General features: G+C 36.0%; 1 pseudogene; it reads left to right on the top strand.

Moving 5' to 3' along the window:
- Nucleotides 1-2,115: 2,115 nt before the first annotated feature.
- Nucleotides 2,116-9,063, top strand: LOC128563303 (cold shock domain-containing protein E1-like; annotated as a pseudogene).
- The last annotated feature ends 1,792 nt before the right edge of the window (nt 9,064-10,855 follow it).

The following is a 10,855-nucleotide window of genomic DNA, read 5'->3' as shown; positions in this document are numbered from 1 at the left end:
TATGGTATAGTAGGAAAGATAAACGTAAGAAAATAATAACTAAGTACATATGTAATTATAATTGTGGTAAGTATAATAAAGAAAAATTAACAGGGAACCTGAGTTAGCATAGGGGCTGGGAAGAGACATCTGAACTCTCAGGAAAGAGTAGGAGATGCCTCAGGGGAATGGTGTGGAAGTCAAGGTGGGAGATCGGGAAATGGGGTTCCAAGTAGAAGGAATAGCAGAAGTGATGGTCCTAGGGAAGAAAGAAATGGAGTAAACAAGAGAAACCCTCTTAGTACCTTCTATACACAAGGTTTCTCCCAAAGTCACTTTCAATCACATCACTCTATTTCCTTCAATAATATAAAATTATCTTATTTTTTTTTTACTTGAGTATCTATTTTCTACAATCAAAATAAAATTTCCATCAGAGTGAATACCTTCTGTCTTATTCAGCCAGGGTTCTAAATAATTATCTATTGAATTCATTGATGAATGAACATGAAATGGCCAACAGATAACTAAAAGGCAATGGGAGTTACTGGTCGTGTTGGGGGTGGGGGGGGTGGGAGGAGTGTCACAGGTGATGACACTTCCCATCTGATGAAGTGCACTAACACTGAGATGAGTTGCATCAGGACTGGAAGAAAGGGTGATGACAGAGTTAAGCCTCAAATGAAATTCTTCTTGATACTGTAGGGATGTAGTGGTCAGTGATGTTGCCTAAGATTCCCAGAGCTGGCATACGGGTTGCTGCAAACAACATTTGTGTTCTTGAAACACAAATGAAATCTGAAGAATGAAGGAAAATGCTTTTCAGCAGAGTTGGAGAGATAATGGGAATAGCACTCTAGGGATGGCTGATGCCCTGGCCTCATTAACCCTCTTAGAGACAGACAGACCCAAAAGAGCTCTGGTTAACACTCTGAAGTAAGAGTATTAACCTTAGCACCACCGGGAGATGTGAGGTAAAATTTGCCCCCCTGGCTCTTGACTGTAACAAGGGATGAAGAAGTGGTCTGAGGGCCATGACAAGTTAGCTGATCTGGACTGCCATGCCCCACATGTCAAAAGTGCCTGGTTAAAAGCTTGCTCTTGAGAAGTTCTGAGAATCTCATGCTCTGACACTAGTGAGCCAGTGAATTAATGTGTGGAGTGAGTGCATAAGATATGCTCTTCATTTGCACTGTCCAGTATAGTAGCTACTAGCCACGTGTCGCTACTTGAATTTAATTAAAGCTAAATCAATGAAAAGGTTAGCTCAGTAGTCACATGGCCACATGTAGCTAGTGAGGATCTTATTAGACAGCATAGGTATAGTACATTTTAATCACTGCACGAAGTTCGCCTGGACAGCCCTGCTCTAGGCAACCTATGTTTTCTTATCTGGAAAATGGGAAAGTAATTCTTTCCTGTCTTATAGAAACATGGACTCAAATAAGCTCATATGAGTGAAAATGCCTTCAAAAAAAATGTTGTATGTATTAGGAGATAGGGTTGAATATGATCATTGCTTGTTTTCTGTCTACTGGATTTATCATATACTGATAAATCAGCATAGCAATCTCCATGTACCCAATTCTGTCTCACAGGAATGAACAGTCCAAGCTTTTCAGAGGAAGTCCTTCAGGCTATGAAAGGTGTTTACTTAACATACCCCAAGCAAACAGCTGACTTGTTTAGGCTCTTCTCAAAGCTAAGGGGCCAGAAAATTCCGGATGTCAATATACTTTGTGTTGTATACATCTGTAACCACAGCTAACCCTTCCAAGCCATTTCCTTACACCTTTAAGTGAGAGTGTTATAGACATACACTTATATCTTTAGTGCCATGCTGGTGTTGATAGGTTTCAGTCTAATCCAGCTTCCAACTTATCTAATGGCTACAAACAGGGCCAGCTTCAAACAAAGGTGAAAAACCCTGCAGTCCCACAGCTCTTGCACTAAGAGGGCATTGCTGGTACCTACCGTCCAGAGATTCCTGAGGATTTCATATTTGAACACAATGGTAAACGAAGCTCAGTGAGACAGTGAAGGCTATGCATGAGCCGCTGTTCATGTTGGCCTGTTCTGTTCCTGAGCTCTCAGTTCTCATGCAGTGTTCGTGGTGTCCATGAGCACAGGATTCCGATGGACCCATATGAGTGCAAGCTCACAGAGCCTCAAATCTACAAGGAGAGCATGTCACATCCTGAGTAAGCAAGGGCACGACTAGCCCCTCAAGGTCAGGCTTTCTATTTGAAGCTGAACTTGTTTCAAACACAGAAAGAAGACAACAGTGTTCTGAGAAACATGAGCAACCAAGGAAATTTATCATATCCCTTCTTACTCATATTAGTTCCCTGTTCTAGTGAACAATTTATACTGAAAATAATGACAAAGACGACGAAAAAAAGGACAACTTAGATTTACTTTTCCTTTCAGTCCTCTCTTAGTAAGCTGTGGGTAGAGTGTTGGTAGAACGTGTGTTGCCAAGAAGTAAAATAAAAACAGTTTAGTTAGTTTTATGCAGCTTCCTCTGTTTTGTTTTTTTAAAAAAATCATGTGTAAGCTACAAAAAAAGCATTATGCAATTTGGTGACTCCACATACTGAAATGATTTAAATGCTTCTATTTGAATTTAAAATAGGTACTGTGCACTCCTTAGTGTTGTGCAGCTCAAAGATAAATGACAAAACTCATGCTAACAAGGTAAAATTTTAATTTTTCTTCACGTAGAATGACATTCAATGGCAAATTAAAAAGTCATAATGAGAAAGACTATGAAAGAAAGGAAAAGGCTTCACATTTTAGTATCTTCAATTATACTTGTTTTTCCTGTTTTTTGAGCAAGCATTTTCATTTTGGACTGAGCCCTATAAGCAACATAGCCGGCCCTGGCCGCAAGCTAGTTATTTGACTTCTTCCCATCCCATTCATTTAATATGGAGCGATTCAATGAAAAACAGGTTTGGGTTGCAGGTGCTCAAGTTTACAACATGGCTCCAGGACTCCAAATAAAGGAAGCTGAGGCACAGGCTGTTATGTTGAGAGGAGGCAAGGAAACATAGAAACGTAATTAAGAACACTGATGCCAGGGTCAGGGTGCATGAAAACAAATTCTGACCATATCAACTTTATGATTTGGGGTAATTTACTCAATTTCTCTGTTCCTCAATTTCCTCATCTCTAAAATGGGACTGTGATAATAACAATGCCTATTACATGATATGGTTGTGAATATGAAGAATATTGATGTATGTAAAAGACTTAGAATAGTATCTGGCATATATCTGATACTATAATTATTAACTATTACTATTATTAGAAGAAATACCTTAACATTAATCTAAAATTTGAGTCAATGGTACTTTATTAAAATTGTTTTGTTTTGTTTTTTTAGACAGTCTCAAGCTGTCACCCTGGATAGAGTGCTGTGATGTCACAGCTCACAGAAACATCCTATTCAGGCTCATGGGATCCTCTTGCCTCAGTTTTTCTATTTTTAGTAGAGATGGGGTCTCACTTTTGCTTAGTGAGCTCAAGCTATCCACCCACCTTGGCCTCCCAGAGTGCTAGGATTATAGGTGTGAGCCACTGCGCCCAGCAAAATTGGCATTATTTTTAAAATAATCGGTATTATTTTTAAAATAATTTTTAAATCCTAACTCTCTAAAAGACTGAGGTGGATGGATTGCTTGTGCTTATGAGTTCAAGACCAGCCTAAGCAAAAGAAAGACCCCGTCTCTACTTAAAACAGAAAAATTAGCTGGGCATTGTGGTGGGTGCCTGTAGTCCTAGCTATTCAGGAAGCTGAAGCATGAAGATCTCTTGAGTCCAAGAGTTTGAGGTTCTTTTGAGCTAGGCTGATGCCACAGCACTGTACCTAGGGCAACAGGAAAAAATATATAAATGCATAAATAAATAAATAAATAAATAAATAAACATTATACACATCACAGAAATATTTACTTCACTAAGTACTACTTGAGCACAGACAGATATAAGTAAGGTTTTGATCAGTTAACATGAATCCATCATAATATCCCCCCAAATGAGCATTTCCTGGTTGTCTTCAGCTTTTGAGTAAACATGCTTAGACACTGCTTCAGGTAATCTGCTTATAGTTAGCCAGAATATATTATTACTGCTTTGTGTCTGAGTTATTAGTTAGTTAGTTTTATAATGTTCAAAAATTAGAAGAAATTTATCAAATTTTATTTTCTAAATTGTATACTTAATTGGCGATATACTAACCACATAGAAAAAAGTAACTTGCAACAAAGCTAACTGAAACAAACTGCCTTAATGTATCCTACAGACTTACCAGAGCTTGGATGTTCAGGCACAGACCATACTTTATAGTGGAGTATCACAACTTAGAAGGTTCAATACCATAGAGAATAGGGCCTGAACTTAGTTAGAACCAGGAAGTAACGTCTGTAATTACAAAGAACTAAATTCTCATTTCTCTAAATAGCTATGAAGCTCTTCCATGTTCCAAATCCCTTGTGGAAGTATGTGAGTGTAGAAGAAAGTAAGTGCCAGCCTTAATCATTAAAAACACCAATTCAACATTTGCCTTTAGAGAGAGTTCTGTAGGATTGGAAAAGAAAGATTGTAACCTGCTTCCACATAAAATAATCTTTAGTTTAACAAAGCACTCCTTAAATTATTTTATTATAAAACCAAATAACACATTCTCCCTTTTAGAATAATTTCATCCTCCTACAAAACATCCTGGGTGTTTTTGTTCTTTCATTCCTGTTAATATTTTTATTTCTTTGTCATGTTTCTCCTAGTATACAAGCTATCTAAGGGCAAGCATATTCTCATAAATGTTTATATCCTCCCTAAGTGACTAATATAGTGTTACATATACAGTAACAATATTATTTCATTGACTATTATTTGATTAATAAATCTTAATAGGAATTTATAATAAGAATTTTTCAATAATAGGATTTAAAAGGAGTAAACACAGAAAGCAAAGATTTATATTTTCTTTGTGTAATAACAACTAAAAATACTTTGATTTTTCTTTTTTTTTTTTTGCAGTTTTTGGCCAGGGCTGGGTTTGAACTCACCACCTCCAAGCATATGGGGTCAGAGCCCTACTCCTTTGAGCAACAAGCGCCACCTAAATACTTTGATTTTTTAAATCTCTATTAACTGAACATTATAAAACTAAACACTCAGAAAGGTAATGGTAATCCTAGTCTTATATCCTGAGGGCTACCCTTATTCTTAGAGTTTTTGGAATCCAGGTGAATTCAACCTGCACCTCTACCACTCTGGATATTGTCAAAGCCCAGTTAAGCAGCACTACCCTTTGGAATTCACCTTGGTGCCTGGGTCTCATCTAAAGTATCTAAAGACATTTGGCAACTTACTTTTAGATTCATATAAATTTAAAACTGGAAAAGTTTTAAAAATTTATATAGCCCACATTCTTCATTTTCACATGCAGTGCTAAAGCCTAAGAAGCTCTATTATTTGCCTAAGATCATTTAATTCGGCAAGGTCTCCTAAACTTCATGTCTAGTTTTTGCAACTCTATAGGATCACCTTTGTCCAACTTTCAGGAAATTTCTGTGACCTCCCCCCAACCAAGATACTCAAGAACAATGTTTAGTCATTAGATCTAAAATGAGGAGGAAAAATACAAAAAAAAAAAAAAAAAAAAAAAAAAAAAGAACTTAATTTAGACAATCAAGTTCTTATTATGGTTTCAGAAGCTTCTTTGTGAAGTTACTTCCTGCTTCTAACAGTCATTGCAACCTTCCAGGGAAAGGGGGTGTGGGAGAGGGGGATGAAGCTGGTCACAGGATGCTGAGGCTGCTTAACATTAATGCTATCAGGTTAAATAATGCCACATATTTTCTCTCTTTAACTCATTGAGTTTCTCTGTTACAGCAGAAAGATATACAGTACAAATACTGAAATATGTGCAGAAAGGTGAGATATTTTAAAATGAAATGACTTCAAGGTTATTCCTCTAGGGCTAGTACAGAATCTGCCTGAGAGGTGAAGGAAGTATCCTCTCCTAAATTATAAGATAAAAACTAGCAAGAAGAGGAGCCAAACTGGGCTAGGTGAAAAATTTAGGACTTAGCCTCTCTTATGGATGTAATTATGTTATTGCAGGAAATCTGCAGACATAGAAAAGATGACTTCGAATAATACATGCAGACAAAGGCCCACGTGTTTAAGTGCAGAATTGGGTTGAAACTTCAGTCATAAGAAATTGGCCTGTAGAATCCTAATCCATTAAAAAAAAAAAAAGAAATCTTAGAGAACATGTCAAGCAGATGATAGATTAAGAAACTGAGGCCCATGATAGTTAAGAGACCTTCCAAAGGTCACATAACTGTCAGAGACGAATCAAAGTCAGGCCTCTGAACATATTTTATATTTGCAACTGTCTGCTTTGCACTGTTATAAAACAGAAATCCGACACCTAAATTTAAGAACTGAAATGTAAATTGATTTAACATATAAATAGGAGAATTTTAACATATGCCAAGGACAAAGAGAGTAAGTGAATGGAGATTATATATTTTCCTTTTGTCATTTCCTTTTGTCCTATCCATTCCTTCATGGCCATTGCTTTTGGCTTCATATGAGCTATGGAAATATTTCTCCTGGATGCATTTATTCCCTAGAAAGAAAACACAGCCTGGCTTAAGAGAAAAAATTCCTCTCCAACTAATGATAAGTTGTCCAAATTAAAAGCTCACACTAGAAACAAACTGAACAGTAAAGAAATCTTACAAAATTAAATTTTCATCTAGTGAATTTGAATGATGTTTTGAGGGAAAAAAAGTTCTGTTTCTAAGGCCCACTCCCAGGTAACTAAGAACAAAATTATAATTAATTTCTCTTTTTTTACATATATTATGTTTTTAGTAAAATACTTAATGTGCTTTGAATGTATTATTCTTATAAGCAAAAAAAGGCCTGAAAATTTTGATGATAATTTTGATTATTCAGTTTTACTGAAAATAATACAAATTGCACACATCTTTAAATGTGCTAAGAAGTATAACCACACAAAATGCTTAATGTAAATTTATAATTTCTTTTGTACTGCACTGAAACTAAATTTCATATTTTCATACAATCTATATAACTGATGCTCTGTTTCAAATTTACCAGAGTATTATCTCTATAATAATGTCATGGTACAGTTTAAATTAAGATGTAGTTGATTTAAATAACTAGTAAAAACTTAAGAACCAATTCTTTATAATGTCATTATATTTTTACATCACTAGGCCCCAAACTACCTTTCTAAACTATCTCCCACTTTTCCTCATCCTACCCCAGCTCTAGATACTGTGAGCGAGGAAGGTTTTCCGACACTCGTCTCATGCTTCTCCATGTTGCTCAGCTGGCATGCTCTTTTCTCTAGTAGCCACAAGCCTAAATTCTACCTACCTTGAAAAGCCAAGTCAGATGGCTTCCTAGTGTCCAAGCGTTTCCTCATATACCTGGTCATGAACAATCTCACTTTCCTGACAGCAGTTGTAGTTCTTCCATTTCCTTCTGCTGAACCACCGTCTTTTGCCTCATAGTGTGGATCTTTAGGGAGCATAACAGTGGTTCAGAGTATGAACTCAAAAGTTATACAACCTGGGTTTAAATCCTGCCACAATTTTGACTATGCCTTGGGGGCATAGTCCTTTAACCTCTCTTAGCTCCAATTTTATCATTTGTCAAATGAAATAATTATAGCACTCACCTCATAAAGTTCTTATAATAATCTAAGAAGAGGTATAGTAAATACTTTAAAGGTACCTAAAACCTAGGAAGGGGTCAATAAATGTAAACTACAATCAATAATCTAATTTTATTATTATCATCATCATTTACAGTAGAAAGAACTTCGACTAATAACTGGGTTCTGAATCTTTTCCAGTTTTTCGTTGTTTTTTTTTTTTTTTTTCCAGGCACAACTTTCTAATTTTTTTGTTTTGTTTTGTTTTAAATCAGTAAAAGAAACTGCGTCCTAGAAGCTGCAGTGATCTAAGTGGCAGCAAGTCTGTGCATTCTTTTTTTTTGTTTGTTTTTGTTTAAATACCTTTAATTGTCACACTGCTGGTAAACCTCATTTGCATGAAATTCTGCACCATACATACTAATTGTAGTAAAGTTACCTCTCATCCCAGGGGAAAAAAAAAAACAAAGCACTACTCTGGAAGATAATTTTCACTGAAATCTAACCAAACATTATTAACTGGATTGTGACAAGATTATAAATATGAAAAATAACATTTTAACATTTGGCCACCAACTTTAAGAAAATGGTTTGCCTATATAAATTTTATAATTTTTAAAAGGTAATATATTCTCCCCTCATATGGTCCTCAGAATTAAAGCATAATTAATTATCCCACCATCTACTCTGACAAAGTCATTTGTCCCCCCAAGAGTATTAATCCAACACAGAGTACCAAGGCATGATTGAGATTGTGGAGGAGGGGGATATGAAAGGTGAGGTCTATCCATTTGGCATATTTGGGATGGCCAACAAAGGGGATTGCCTGCAGAAAGGGGAGAGTGTCAAGTTCCAGTTGTGTGTCCTGGGCCAAAATGCAGACTATGCTCTACAACATCACACTCCCGTGTAGGGCCACAGTGGAGTGTGTGAAAGATCAGTTTGGTTTCATTAACTATGAAGTAGGAGATAGCAAGAAGCTCTTTTTCCATGTGAAAGAATTTCAGGATGGCATTGAGCTACAGGCAGGAGATGAGGTGGAGTTCTCAGTGATTCTTAATCAGCGCACTGGCAAGTGCAGTGCCTGTAATGTTTGGCGAGTCTGTGAAGGCCCCAAAGCTGTTGCAGCTCCTAGACCTGACAGGTTGGTCAATTGCTTGAAGAACATTACCCTGGACGATGCCAGTGCTCCTTGCCTAATGGTTCTCTGTCAGACAAGGGGACCAGATAACTCAATGGGATTTGGTGCAGAAAGAAAGATTCATGAAGCTGGTGTCCTTGACTAACCACATCCACAAAACACATCATTAATCCACTATGATCAAGTTGGGAGGATTCTCGTGAAGGGTTCTGAATATCTCCCTCTTCATCCCTCCCAAAATCTGGAATACTTATTCTATTGAGCTATTACAGTTTTAACACCTTCCTCATGTTATGTTTAAAATAAATAAATTTAAGAAAACCATTTTAAAATTATGCACAATTGTATTTGGTGCATTTAACACAACTGGTCATTGCAAAATCTACTTCGCCTATGTAAGTGAAAATATAGACTGTTATCCTGTTGGCCCTATGAAATTCTGCACTTGGTATTTAGCATATACTCTACCTTCATTAATTACTTCTGGCAAGATGTTCTGCCTTAGCACTCAGTTGCATTCTTTTCTTTCCTGTTCATTAGGCTTTAATTCTCAGTTTTTGTTTTCTTATCTGTACTAAAATAAAGCTTCTGGACATCAAAGGAAACAATCAACAAAGTGAAGATGTCTCTCTCTACAGAATGGGAGAAAATATTTGTAAGCTGTCCACCCAACAAGAGATTACTAATCAGAATATATAAAGAAACTCAAGCAATTCAACAGCAAGATACCAAATAATCTTAACAAATAGGCAAATGATCTGAATAGATGCTTCACAAAAGAAGACAAACAAATGGCCAACAGTTATATGAAAAAAATTTTCAGCCTCACTAATCATCAGGGAAATGCCAATCAAAATCATAATGAGATATCTCATCCAAAGAGATTGGCTAATAACAAAAAAGATAAAAAATAACAGACGCTGATGAGGATGTGGGAAAGGGGAAATACTAGTGCACTATTGGTAGGAATGTAAATTATTACTGCCACTATGAAACAATATGGAATTTCTTCAAAAAACTAAAAATACATATGATCCAAAATTACCAAAAGAAAGAAAATCAGTATATTAAAGAGATACCTGTCTGCACGCTCATGTTTATTGCAACATTATTCATAACAGCCAAGATTTAGGATAAACCTAAATGTCCGTCAATGAATGAATAAAATGTGATACATACACACACATATATACACATATATGCATACACAAAATGGAGTATTATTCATTCATAAAAAATGAAATACTTTCATTTACAGTTACATAGATGGGACATTATGTTAGTGAAATAAGCCAGGCACACAAGAAACATTGCATATTCTCACTCATATGTGGTAGATAAAAAAGTTGATCTAAGGAGTAGAGAGTCAAATGATGCTACCACAGTTTGAAGGACAGGGGAAAGGTGGAAATAAAGAAAGTGTGGCTAATAGGTACAAATGTACAGTTAGATAGAGGGAAGATGTTCTAGTGTTTGATACCACAGTAGTGTGCTAATAGAGAACAATAATTTATTATATATTTCAAAATAGCTAGAAAAGAAGATGTGGGATATTTCCAAAAGAAAGAAATGACAAATGTTTAAGTTAATGGATATCCTAACTACCTTGATTTGTGCAATACACATCATATGCATGTATCAAATTATCACACATACCCCATAAATATGTACACTTATTATGTATCAATAAAATTTTAAAATAAGTCACCACCATAAAAATAGAATTTACTTTAGTATTATTTATCTACTTCTGCATAACAGATTATCCCCAAACCTAGAAAAACATTTATTGGAAATGTTTTCTTAAATGGCTTTGAAAAGCGTTTATTATTATATCCCATAATAATAATTTCTCTGGGTGGGACATACAAGGTCCCCTGGCTCAGGGTCTCTCATGAAAAGCTTCAGTCAAGGTATCCATGGAGCATCAGGGATTTCAGGGATTCACTTTGCTATTTACACTCTGGCTGTGGCACGAATCAGTTTCTCACAAGCTGTTTGTCTGGGAGGCTGTTTCTTTCTGGCTGTTG

The sequence above is a fragment of the Nycticebus coucang genome, chromosome 13, assembly GCF_027406575.1.
Source record: "Nycticebus coucang isolate mNycCou1 chromosome 13, mNycCou1.pri, whole genome shotgun sequence".
In the NCBI taxonomy this organism is placed as follows: domain Eukaryota; kingdom Metazoa; phylum Chordata; class Mammalia; order Primates; family Lorisidae; genus Nycticebus; species Nycticebus coucang.
Note: the sequence above shows the minus strand (reverse complement) of the source record. Positions and strands in the feature narration are given on the sequence as shown.